Source organism: Bos taurus, chromosome 10 (genome assembly GCF_002263795.3).
Source record: "Bos taurus isolate L1 Dominette 01449 registration number 42190680 breed Hereford chromosome 10, ARS-UCD2.0, whole genome shotgun sequence".
Taxonomy (NCBI): Eukaryota; Metazoa; Chordata; class Mammalia; order Artiodactyla; family Bovidae; genus Bos; species Bos taurus.
The window spans coordinates 15,738,849-15,752,185 of record NC_037337.1 but is presented as its reverse complement, the minus strand read 5'-3'; the positions used below and the strand labels follow the sequence as shown (position 1 = coordinate 15,752,185).

The 13,337-nt window shown below is 38.1% G+C and overlaps 1 pseudogene; it reads right to left on the bottom strand.

Moving 5' to 3' along the window:
• Positions 1-9,949: 9,949 nt before the first annotated feature.
• On the bottom strand, positions 9,950-11,958 carry LOC107132824 (small ribosomal subunit protein uS11-like; annotated as a pseudogene).
• Positions 11,959-13,337: the final 1,379 nt, after the last annotated feature.

Genomic DNA, 13,337 nt, shown 5'->3' with positions numbered 1-13,337 from the left:
AAAGACTTATCTTCTCTAAGAGTAATTATTTTAAGGTTTGGTGCCATCTTCCGAAGATAAAATTGCATTCCTATAGGGCGGATGTGTAATGGGTTTACAACAAAGGAAAGAATTTATTACCTTAAGGGTCTAAAGTTACTAACACCAAGGCCACTACTTATTTTTTCTACATACCAACTATATTAATTAATACACATTCAAGGATACAATTCAGGGGATGTGAAAACTTGGCAACAAACATTGGCTCATGAATGAAATCTTTTACTAGTTTTATTCTGACAGTTTCTAACTCTCTGAGAGGCTCTAAGCTATTTGAATATCTTAAGCTTCCCGTGCCTCTCGAGGCTGGGAGACTGTAAACAATCGTATGCATAGCTGTAGGAGACCGGGTAAACTTGTCAGGCGAGTTAGAGAGCCATCTGAGGGGTTTGGATTTAAACACTCCTAGTTGCCCAGGAACTTTATTAACTGGAGCTGTAAGTTAGCTCTTTGACAGAGAGAGTGAGATGGTGGTGGGGGACAGACCCCAGTAAAGTCAGAGGTGAGAGCACAAAGCAATAAAGTAGGCAGACTCTGGTTTTGGGGGGAAGATGCTCAAGAATATCCGGGGGGACTCCCGAGGCTGGATCCCGCCTTTGCGTATGTCGAGCCTCCTTCCTCATGACCTTTGTCACGAGTGGAATGTCTCTCGCCGGCTCCCAGCAGTCTACTGAGATTTTCTGTTTCTTCTTAAGGCAGTTTGGTGGGAGTTTGTCCATTTCATCTAGGTTATCCTATTTGTTGGCATACAGTTCTTTACAATATTCTATTACGAACTTTTTTATTCACATAAGGTCAGTATTAATGTCCCACTTCCATTTCTGATTTTAGTTGTTTAAATTCATTCTTCTCTCTCTTTTTTTTTTTTTTTTTTTGTGGTAATTTTAGCTAACAGTCTGTAAATTTTATTGATCTTTTCTAAGAACCAACTTCAGATTTCATTGATAATCTCTATAAAAATAGATAATTCTATTTTCTATTTTGCTTATCTCCTCTCTAATCTTTATACTTAATTCATTCTGCTTGTTTTGGGTTTAATTTTCTATACCTTTTCTAGTTCCTTAAGTTGTAAATTTAGGTTATTGATTTGAGATCATTCTTCTTTTTTAACATAGGCATTTACAGCTATAGATTTTTCCTCCAGATACTGTTTTCACTGCATTCCATATGTTTTGGTATATGGTGTTTTCATTTTCACTCATCTCTAAACCCTTTGCAATTTCCCTTTCTTCTTTGACCCTTGGTTGTTTAAGACTACATTGTTTAATTTGCACACAGTTTAAAACTTCCCAGTTTTCCTTACATTGCTCAGCTCTAGCTTCATTCCATGGAGAAGGCAACGGCACCCTACTCCAGTACTCTTGCCTGGAAAATCCCGTGGACGGAGGAGCCTGGTAGGCTGCAGTCCATGAGGTTGCTAAGAGTCGGACACAACTGAGCGACTTCACTTTCACTTTTTACTTTCATGCATTGGAGAAGGAAATGGCAACCCACTCCAGTGTTCTTGCCTGGAGAATCCCAGGGACGGCAGAGCCTGGTGGGCTGCTATCTATGGGGTCACACAGAGTCGGACACAACTGAAGCAAATTAGCAGCAGCAGCAGCTTCATTCCATGGTGGTTGAAAAAGATAACTTCAGAGGATTTCAGCCTTTTTAAACGTACTGAGATTTTTCTGTGGCCTAAAACGTGGGCTATCCTGGAGAATGTTCCACATGCACTTTAGTGGAATGTGTATTCTGCTGCTATTGGGTAGACTGTCCAATATGTCTGTCAAATCTAGTTGGTGTATAGTGTTGCTCTATTATTATATTGTTGTGCTATTTTCTTATGACCTTCTGTTTACATGTTCTATTCATTATTGAAAGTTGAATATTGAAATCTCCAGCTACTATTGTAGGACTATTTCTTCCGTGGCTGTTCACTTCATGTATTTGGGGGGCCTGTCATATGTTTATTTTGGCTGTGTTGGATCTTAGTTGCAGCACGCAGGATCTTTCCCTGTGGCACACGGGCTTCTCTCTAGCTGTGGCCTGGGCTGTACAGTATGTAGGCTCAGTTGCCTGCAGCATATGGGATCTTAGTTCCCCAGCCAGGTATTGAACCAGCATCTCTTACACTGGAAGGCAGATTCTTAACTACTGGGCCACCAGGGAAGTCCCTGTAACTTCTTGATGAATTGACCCTTTTACAAATAATATATAATGTCCTTCTTTGTCTCCTGTAATAGTGTTTAACTTAAAGTCTCTTTCCTCTGATTTCAGTTTAGTTACTCCAGTTCTTTTGGTTAGCATTTGCAGGGAATATCTTTTTACATCCTTTTAGTTTCAACCCATGCATGTTCTCAGAGTTGAAATGCCTCTGTTATAGACAACATATAGCTGGATAATTTTTTTTTAAAGTTCTGCCAATCTCTGCCTTTTTTTTTAGAGTCATTTCACTCATTTACACTTAAAGTAATTACTAATAGGGAAGGACTTATTTCTGCCCTTTGCTATTTGTTTTCTGTATGTCTTACACCTTTTTGTTCCTCATTTTCTCTATTACTGCCTTCTTTTGCACTTAATATTTTGTAGTGTGCAATTTTTGCCTCCTTCTCACTTGCTTTTGTGTATCTTTTAGATATTTTCTCAGTAGTTTCCATGGGGATTACAATGAATGTTCTAAATTTATAACAATGTAGCTTGAATTTATTCCAATGTAATTTCATTAGTGTACAAAACTGCTCCTATACAGCCCCATTTCCCCCTTTATATTGTTGTTTTCACAAAATATATCTTTATATGTTTGCACCCTCTGACACAAATTTATAATTGTCTTATGCATTTGTCTTTATTCATGTAGGATGTAAAATGTGGAGTTAGAAACCAATAATACTGGCTTTTATATTTACCTATGTAGTTATTTTTACAAAAGATTTTTTTTTTTTTTTTCATACGGCTTTGGGTTACTGCTAGTGCCCTTTTCCTTCAACCTAAAGAACACCTTCAGTGTTTCTGGTATGGCAGTTCTATCACCAATAAATTCTCTTAGCTTGTATCCATCTAGGGATGTCCTAGGGCTTCCCCAGTGGCTTAGTGGTAAAAAATCTGCCTGCAATGCAGGAGCCACAGGAGACATGGGTTCAATCCCTGGTTCTGGAAGATCCCTTGGAGTAGGGCATGGCAACCCACTCCAATATTCTTGCTTGGAGAATTCCATGGACTGAGAAGCCTGGTGGACTATAGTCCATAGGGTCACAAAGAGTCAGACAGGACTGACTTGCCAGAACTTCTGTTTGGCTCTTTTTAGCATTTTTGTTTCTGTGTTAATATTTCATATTTTGTCATATTGTTCTCCAGCTTTCCTTTATCTATTTGTTCATGGTTTCCATTAGTTCTTTGAGAATAAAAAAGATGATTGATTTAAGTCTTTTAAGTTCAATAACTTCCCTAGGGACAGTTTCTGTTAACATTTTCTGTGAATGGGCTATATTTTCTTGTGTCTTTTCATGCTTCATAATTTTTGAAAACTGAGCATTTTGAATATTATAATGTAGCAACTCTGGAAATTCAGATTGTTCTTTTTCTCTGTGTTTGTTTTCATTGTTTGCTGTAGGCTTTAGCTGTTTGTTTGCTGATTTACTTTTTTAAATTATTTTTGTAAGGTCTGTAATCTCCATTATATGTGGTCTCTGAAGTCTTATATGGAATTCCATCACCTCCATTAGCTTTGTTCAGCTAGCATTTAACTTACGTTCAGCTAACATTTTGACAGATTTCCTTGGATACCACAAACTGAATGGGAGACAGACATAGAGAGATACACAGAGAAAAAAACCTTTCTTAACCCTTTCACTCTGGCTCCATCCTAGGGCACTCCTCCAATGCTTCCTCAACTTGTTTCAACTTCCAGTATAATGTTGAATAGCAGTGATGAAAGAGAACATTCTTGCCTTGTCTTGGTTCTGATATTAAGGATCAAACTTTCAGGAGAAAGGAGAAAACTGTCAGTCTTTCACCACTGAATACAATGTTGCTGCTGCTGAGTCGCTTCAGTCCTCTCTGACTCTGTGCGACCCCATAGACGGCAGCCCACCAGGCTCCCCTGTCCCTGGGATTCTCCAGGCAAGAACACTGGAGTGGGTTGCCATTTCCTTCTCCAATGCATGAAAGTGAAAAGTGAAAGTGAAGTTGCTCAGTCGTGTCCGACTCTTATCGACCCCAAGGACTGCAGCCCACCAGGTTTCTCCGTCCATGGGATTTTCCAGGCAAGAGTACTGGAGTGGGGTGCCGTTGCCTTCTCCAGAATACAATGTTAGCCATGGGATTTTCATAAATTCCCTTCTTGGGACTTTTCTGTTGTTTTGTTTGTGTTTTCTTATTAAGTTCATACAAAACCACTGATCTGGTTACCCAAAAAAATTAAGTGGAAAGGACTTCAAATTTAAATCTCCCATTGTACAGAGAGAGAAGCTGAGGCCCAAAGAGGACAAATGTCTTATCCAAGGTTACTAGTGTTATTGAGGCTTCCGTGGTGGCTCAGCGGTAAAGAATTCGCCTGCCAATGCAAGGGACTCAGGTTTGATCCCTGAATTGGATCCCCTGGAGTAGGAAATGGCAACCCGCTCCAGTATTCTTGCCTGGGAAATCCCATGGACAGAGGAGCCTGGTGAGCCACAGTCCATGGGGTTGCAAAGAGTCAGACACAACTGAGCGACTAAACAACAAGAACACTAGTGTTGTTAAAGGCAGAGCTTGGGCCGATAATAATAAAAGATACTGAAATTCCTTACCTGCCTACTGAATGTCAGTTACCATGCCAAACCACACTATCTCATTTATTCTTCATATTAATCCTATGAGGTAGGTACCACTGCTAGTATCTTATAAATGAAGATGCTGGAGCTTGGAAAGTTTAAGAAACTTGTTCAAGCTGATGAACTGGTGAGCCTGGGTGATCTTGTTATGTCAGAAAGTAAAGAACTTTCAAAGGCTTTTAAGTTTGTCAAAGGAATAAGCCAGCTTGAAGGGGTTTTACTGGCCAAAAGTATAACAATGTGAACACCAAAAAATACTTAATGTTATTGTTTGAAATATTTAGAATTCATAATGATATCATACTAAAAATCCACAAAAAATATTCAAATAAGAATAAAACAATAAACTCACTTCTTATCAGTGGTGGTGGCTATAACAGTAACTTTGAAAATTGTTAATTACTTTCTTACTTTGAAAACAGGTTTTTAAAAGAAAGTAATTAGGCATTTATTCCACTTTCCATTAGGAATTATTATCAGCATAATCAACTAAACCTTGCTGATGAGAGTCTTAGTAATAGAAGAATGTTAGATAATAAATGTAAAAAATAATAGAGTTAGGAAATCAATTTACAATCCCTTAGTGAAATAGTTTATTCAGGCAAGGATCAACAAAGATGTTAAAAGCATTATGTGAAAGATCAATGGGGAACCAGTGTTTTACATATTTGCAAAATTTCACCTCAAAGATTACTTGCTATGCACAAGCAAGAAAATGTAACTTTATAATCCTAGGATCAGGCTGTTATCATCTTAATCCAAGGATCAATCTTAGCATTGCAAATATTAAGAGAATCAGACTCAAGAGCCTTCTAATATGATGAAATAGAAAGTATATATCACCTCTCCTATGAAGTATTTTCTGCCGAAAAATGTTTAACTTCGAAGTAAAAGGAAGTAGAAGAGATGAAGAAACAACTCACACTGCTCTGAGGAAGCAAACAGACAAATCTAGACGGTGCTTCAACAAGTGAATGGTAAGGTAGCTCAAGATGAAACATGCAGGGACTTCCCTGGTGGTCCAGTGGTTAAGACTTTGCCTTTTTTGCAGAGAGTGCAGCTTTGATCCCTGATCAGGGAACAAAGATCCTACAGTCTTGTGGCCAAAAAAAAAACCCAAAACATAAAAAACAGAAGCAATATTATAACAAATTCAATAAAGACTTTTAAAATGGTACACATAAAAAAGATGAAGCATACAATGAAATAACATGAATAAACCAGGTATAAAGATATTTTGGAAACAGTTGGAAAATCTTAAGTAACTTCTAGACATTAGATTATATGAAGAAATTATTGTTAATATTGTTAGAGATGATAATGTTTTCTGGTTATGTAGGAAAAGGTATTAACTTTAGAGATGCCTTCTGATATTTAGGGTGAAATATGATAATATCTGTATTTACAACATCTTAACAAGATCAGTGTGGCAAATATGGTCAACATTAACAATTGTTAACTCTAGCTTATTTGATGAACTATTCAATTTGTTCTTTTTTTATGTTAAAAATTTTATCATGGAAATTAGGGGGAAGCATTTCAGGTTAAGAATGTATCCCTTTTGTCTCATACAGTTCAACATAAAAATAACAAATAACCCAATCAAAAAATGGGCAGTAGACCTCAATAGACACTTTTTTCAAAGAGGAAATGCAGGTGTCCAACCTGCATGTGAAAAGATGTTCAACATCGCTAATCATCAGAGAAACGCAGAACAAAACCACGTTGGGATATCATCTCATACCTGTCAGAACGGCAATCATCCAAAAGAACACAAATAACACACGTTGGGAAGATGTGGAGAAAAGGGCACCTGTGGGTGGGAATGTAAATTGGAAAGGCCACTGTGGAAAACAATGTGGCAGTTTCTCAAAAAACTAAAAATAGAGCTACCATATGACCCAGCAATTCCACTCCTGGGTATAGATCCACTTCTAGCTATATCTACAGATGTAGAAAATAAACTTATGGTTACCAGAGAGAAGAAGGAGAAGGGATAAATTGGGAGATTGGAATTTACATACACACACTACTATATAAAATAGATAACTAATAACGACCTACTGTATGGCACTGGGAACTCTACTCAGTACTCTGTAGTGGCCTATATGGAGAAAGAATCTAAAAAAGATGGATATATGTGTATGTATAATGGATTCACTTGGCTCTATACCTAAAACTAACACAACATTGTAAATCAACTATACTGCAATAAAAATTAAAAGACTAATTCAAAAAGATACATGCACCTCAATATTCATAACAGCATTATTTACAATTGCCAAGATATGGCATATGGAACGTGCCAAGATATTTGTTGACATCCATCAACAAATAAATGTATAAAGAGGATGTGGTATACATACACACAATGCTATACTACTCAGCCTTTAAAAAAGAATGAAATTTTGCCATTTGCAGCAAGATGGATGGACTTGGAGGGCATTATGCTAAAGTTAAAGAAGTCAGACAGAGAAAGACGAATACTGTATGGTATCACTTATATATGGAATCTAAAAATATACAAACTAGTGAATACTATAAGAAAAAGGACAGACTGACAGACATAGAGAATAAACTAGTGGTTACCCGTGGGGCGAGAGAAGGGAGGGCCAACATAGGGGTAGGGATTAAGAGGTACAAACCAGTAGGTATAAATTAAGCTACAAGGATATATCATACAACACAGGGAATGCAGGCAATGTTTTATAATAAGTGGAGTGTAACCTTTAATAGTTGTGCATCCTATGTTGTATACCTGTGACTTATATTGTGCATCAATATATACTTTATATACTTCTATTTAACATATAGAAGTATACTTTAAGAATATATCCCTGTTTGCCCTGAAGACATACTTGTATGAAGAACAAATTAAGGAAAGTTCCTGGATAGAAGGTCAAAATCTACAAGGACCAGCCAGCAGCACCACTAGAATGACCAGCAAAGAAGGAGGCTGGACCAAGAGCCCCACACTAAGATGGAAGATCACCAAAGTGCGTTGCTCTGAGCCAACCTAAAAATTCTTGGCAGAGGAAATGGAGGGGAAAAAGTGGCATAAGATGGAGCATGTTCTGTGCAGGGAGGAAGACACTGAACACCTGCCGTGACTGGGATGGTAAGATGAGAGTGATGGCTAGAAAACTGGAGGCTTCACCTGGGCACTTCTACCCATACCACGAAGTCAAGGAGGACGCAGTGAAGCAGGACATCTCCCTGCAGGGACTCTCAGAAGAAACTGATGGACTTAGTCACTCTTCCTGATTTTCCAGCATTTCCAGGAAGGCTGTTAAATTACAAAGCTTCCCTGTTAAATTACAAAGATAAACCACCTTCATAAATTGGAGAATTCAATATTGTGACATTGATCTTTCCCAAGACAATCCAAAAACAGGCCCACAAATATATTGTCCCCTGACATTTAAAAAAATTAGTTGTTTCTGGGGTATTGATAATGTACTGTTTCTTAATCTGGATGCCGTTTATATGGAAGAGTTGCGTTTGTGAAAATCTAACAAGCTGTTCATTTATTATATGTGTAATTTTGCGTTTATATACTGCAGTGAACATTTTTTAATCCCTTTTAAAAATTCAAATGATGTTTTACAAGATTAAACTGCTATTATTCAAAGTAATTGAGTAATATATTTTTAACACTTTCTGTTAGTTCTTGGGTTGCTTTCACAGGTACTAACTTGATAGACAGGCATTGTTAACAGGTGGAGATACAAGTGCCATATTGGTGAGTTACTCTTGGTCTTCGGGTAGTTGCTCTTCGGTCTCTTAATAATTGTTGGGTTACTTGTTGGATCCCACAAGTATGTGCTGACCCACTCTATTCCCTTAGCCCATTTGGAAACTTCCAGAAATAACACTTCTTTTAGAACCATTCGTGAGATAGCTTCTGCCTCCTGTTTTAAAATATCTTAAAATTTATTTTAATTGAGTAGTGTCTAGGGAGAGACAGATGTAGGTCTGGGAAGAGAAATAACTTGGGTAAGAGGAAAAAGCATCCTTCATCCTCCAAACTTGAAATAGAGCGATATAAATAGATACAAATAGATAATTCTAATTCCATAAATAATATACTACCTTTATTTGATAAGTGATTTTAGTACATTACCTGGTTGAAGCCTTTTGCCAGAAGTACTGTAGGATAGAGCGGCTCTCTCTTTAGGTGGAGAGGACTGATTTTACCTACTGTCCATGGTGTCTTTTTATATCCAGTCAACACTGCCATCCGTCTCTGATATGGTCAGTGCAAGAAAGAAGTACAGTGATTTTCAGTCAGGACCTAACTGAAAACATGCTTCCTTGTTCTTAAAAGAAACAAAAAGGAAATTCTGCCTTCAAACAGAGAAAGTAATGTAAGTACATCCCAAAAAATTCAAATGGAGCACCTCTGCTCCCATTTCTAAGCATTAACCACTCAACAGTTTGCCATGAACATATTTCCTAAATGATTTATGAGTGCACACACAAATGTGTATGCAGATTGTTTTCTTATATTTATTTTACAAGATAAAATCACACGATGCATGCTGCTCTGCAACTTGTCATCTTCTCCCCAGTATATTCCAGCCTTATTCCCAAGCCAATGCACATAACCTACCTCCTTCTTCCTGGTGGCTAGTTTTCTTCAATGTGGAACACCAATAAAGTTGTTTTTCTTCCAGTTTTACTGACATACAATTAACATACAGCACTGTATAAATTTAAGGTGTGGAAGCACAATGATTTGACTTTCATACATATGAAATGATTATCACAGTAAACTTAGTGATCATATGGGTAACAATAGTAGAGAAATAGAAAAAAAATATTTTTCTTATGATGAGAACTCTTGGGATTTATTCTCTAAACTCTTATATAAATTAAAGCAGTGTTAATGACATTTATTACATCCGTAGTACATTACATCTCTAGTACTTATAACTGAAAGTGTGTACCTTTTGACTATCTTCATCCAGTCCTCCCTCCCCATACCTCTGCCTCTGGTAACTACAATAAAGTTCTTAACTCTACTGTTAGATTCAGGTTGTCTAGATGGACAACTATCACAAATATTATCAATGTTCAGCAATAAGCTTTCCTTGTTTTGCAAATCTGTGCCATTATGTTAATGTACCAAATTCTTAGAAATGGCCTTGTTCGATCAGAGGACATTGCATTTAAAATTTTGTTTATAAGGTCAAATGATCTTCCAAAAATTTGTACCAATATACCTTCCAACAAACACAGATGCTAGTGTTCTAGTAGTGGGACCTTCCTGTTTGGTGCTCCACTTTCAGAAAGCTAATGCATGTTCAATCATTCAACAACAACTGCCTTTGTTTTGACTGACCTTGAAGTTTAAGCCTCACAGGTGTGGCAAAAGGCCAAATTTTAAGTGGTCAGTGGATGACGTTTCTGTAACCTAGTCTTTTTTTTTTTTTTTGAGCTTACGTCACAGCAATTTAACAGAAAACAATAATAATTTGAGGAGTCCTGTTCACAGATGGCAATCACAGCAACCCCCTTCTGGTGAGCGCTGTCAGAGGGGATGGGTGTGACATCCTCAATCTGCCCAATCTTCATTCCTGAGCAAGCAGGCTTCTGAGGGCTGATTGAGACCCCTGGCCAGGAGTCTTGGTCCTATTTCCTCCTGTGGCCTGGAGTTTGCTGTGGACAGCAATGACACCCAGCTCCATGACCTCTGGGCTACATCCCAGGCAGCCAACATAGCAGCATATGGAGATGATTCATCTCAGTCAGTCTTCACCTTCATCCCACCAGTTACACAGGAGATGGCTTCCTTGCCAGAAGGATCAGTGACGTGCACAAAAGTGTCATTGCAGAGTGCACAGATGTGGCAACACCACATACTTGTTCTCTCCAGCCACCTGAGGGCCAAACCTGAAGGAGAAAATGGCCTGTTCTTCCTTCTTTCATTCCCCTTGTGAAGTATCACTTCTTCACATCTTTTTCAGACTTTGCCATCAGAAAGCTGTAACCTATTCTTTAAACATTATCTTTCAGGCTTGGATGTCTTTTATTTTACTGTTTTGAAAATAAAAACAGGCAAAGGTGTTCATCAAACTTTCACAAATGACTTTATCTCAATGCTTGAGTCTGGCCACAAATCATTATTTATAGATCATGCCATTGGTTTGAGGGCAACATATGATGCATGAAAAACACCATCATTCTCTTTTACAACTGTCTGTTTCAGCACAAAATCGCCAAAAGACAATAGCTTGGTTGTCAGTAACACTATGTATTGATTTTTTAGTTATTTAACTCACACGGGGTACAGTTTTAGCAGGATAATATACTTTCCAAGCCTCTTGTTTCATTACATATTCAAGGGTTTGGATCCCCCAACTATCTTGGACACTTCAAATTTCAACTCTGGAACCCCAAATCTAGGGCTTTCTGATTTACATCACACAGGTGTGGCAGCAGCCTCGGGGATCTTCAGAAACCTAAGTCTCTGCTATGTTCTTTAAAAATTGCAAAATTTCTACATTCACCATGTGTTTAGTTGTAAAACACTCTACGGTGACTTATATAAAGGACATTCCCTAATAGCATTTGCTGTTGTCATCAAACAAATGCTCTGTTTGAGTCAGAGAAAGGTGGTCAGTTTAGGGAGGAGAGGACATCAGTATAAAGAGGCGGCCATGCTTCTAGGCTGAAGCCTCCTAGTCTGAGAGCCAGTTTCAGCATCAATAAGAAATGGCTGGCTTCTCCATCCCTCCAGAAAAGACTCAGCCAGTGAGAAACCAGCCTTCTGTGAGATCATGGTGTGCTGCTCTCCGAGGGGCTCAGGTAGGGTGGCTCACCACCTGGGTTTGCCTGAACTGTCCCAATTTTAGCACTGAATGTCCTGTATCCTGGAAAACCCGAGTCCCTGGAAAACTCATAGGATTGCTCACTTTAGCAGTGCTTACAGGCTCAATACACCTACTACTTTGTCATTTTGTAGAAATGACAAAACGGTTATTAAAAATTGTGGTACATTTTAATATTTACTTATAACTTTTTTCAAAAGTTTTATTGGAGTATAGTTGATTTACAATGTGATGTTAGTTTCTGCTTTGGGTAGTACACCTATTTTAAATACCTCAAATGTACAATCCATTATGCTTGTGCTAATCACAAGAAAATTTCAGATTTTTAAACAAAATTAATGTACATGTAGCAGTCCAGTAATGACACAAGTCAAAAATTGTAAGGTGAACATCTTCCTTCATTCCTGCTGGTCTATCTCTGTGGCCACAAGTGTAGCCTCATATATGGCAGATCTGTGAATACGAGGTCTGGGCCATGATAGGCCGGCCGGTGGGTGAGGCCGGGAGTGAGTCAGTGGTTGTCTCACCGTTAAAGTCACAAAATGCAAGTAACTTGGGAGGGTGGATTACCAAGGGCGAAGGAAGCAGGCAACAGGGAAACATTGAAGAGAATTTTAAAATATTAAAACTGACTAAAAGCTGATCTGCTTTCTGTTATCACTACTTTTGACAATTCTAAAAAATGTCAATGATAAAATACTCTTCTCCAGGGGGAGAGAAGCATTGGGAGTTTGGGATTACCAGATTCAAACTATTATATTAATATCTAGGATGGATTAAACAACAAGTTCCTACAGTATAGCACAGGGAACTATATTTAGTATCCTGTGATAAACTAATGGAAAAGAATCTGATTTATATATATATAGTGGTGGTGATGGTGGTTTATTCACCAAGTCATGTCTGACTTGCAACCCCATGGATTGTAGCCCGTCAGGCTCCTCTGTCCATGGGATTTCCCAGTCAAGAATACTGGAGTGGGTTGCCATTTCTTCTCCAGGGATCTTGCTGACCCAAGAAGACTGTATGTATATGTGCTGGAAAATCCCATGAACGGAGGAGCCTGGTAGGCTGCAGTCCATGGGGTCGCTAAGAGTCGGACACGACTGAGCGACTCACTTTCACTTTTCACTTTCATGCATTGGAGAGGGAAATGGCAACCCACTCCAGTGTTCTTGCCTGGAGAGTCCCAGGGACGGTGGAACCTGATGGGCTGCCGTCTATGGGGTCGCACAAAGTCGGATACGACTGAAGCAACTTAGCAGCAGCATGTGTATATATATATATATGTATATGTATGTGTATATATATATATATATATATGCTTCAGAGAGACATATACATATGACTCAGATATTTATGTGAGTGACTTTACTGTATAGCAGAAATGAACATAACACTATAAATCAACTATACTTCAATAAATTTTTTTAAAAAATACTCTTCCCTCCCCCTCTAAAAAATGTTATTGGTCTACATTCTAAACAATAGTAGTTATTGTTGAATTTTAAGAACATACGTGTAAGCTCCAAATTAGCACATTTGTCTATCACATACTTTGGTAAGCATCATACTTTACGTGGAGACTAATTTGAAAAACTCTCAGTTATATAGCTGACCCCAACACTCACCTATGCACTTTAGTTTTGAGGTTCAGCTCAAACCATTC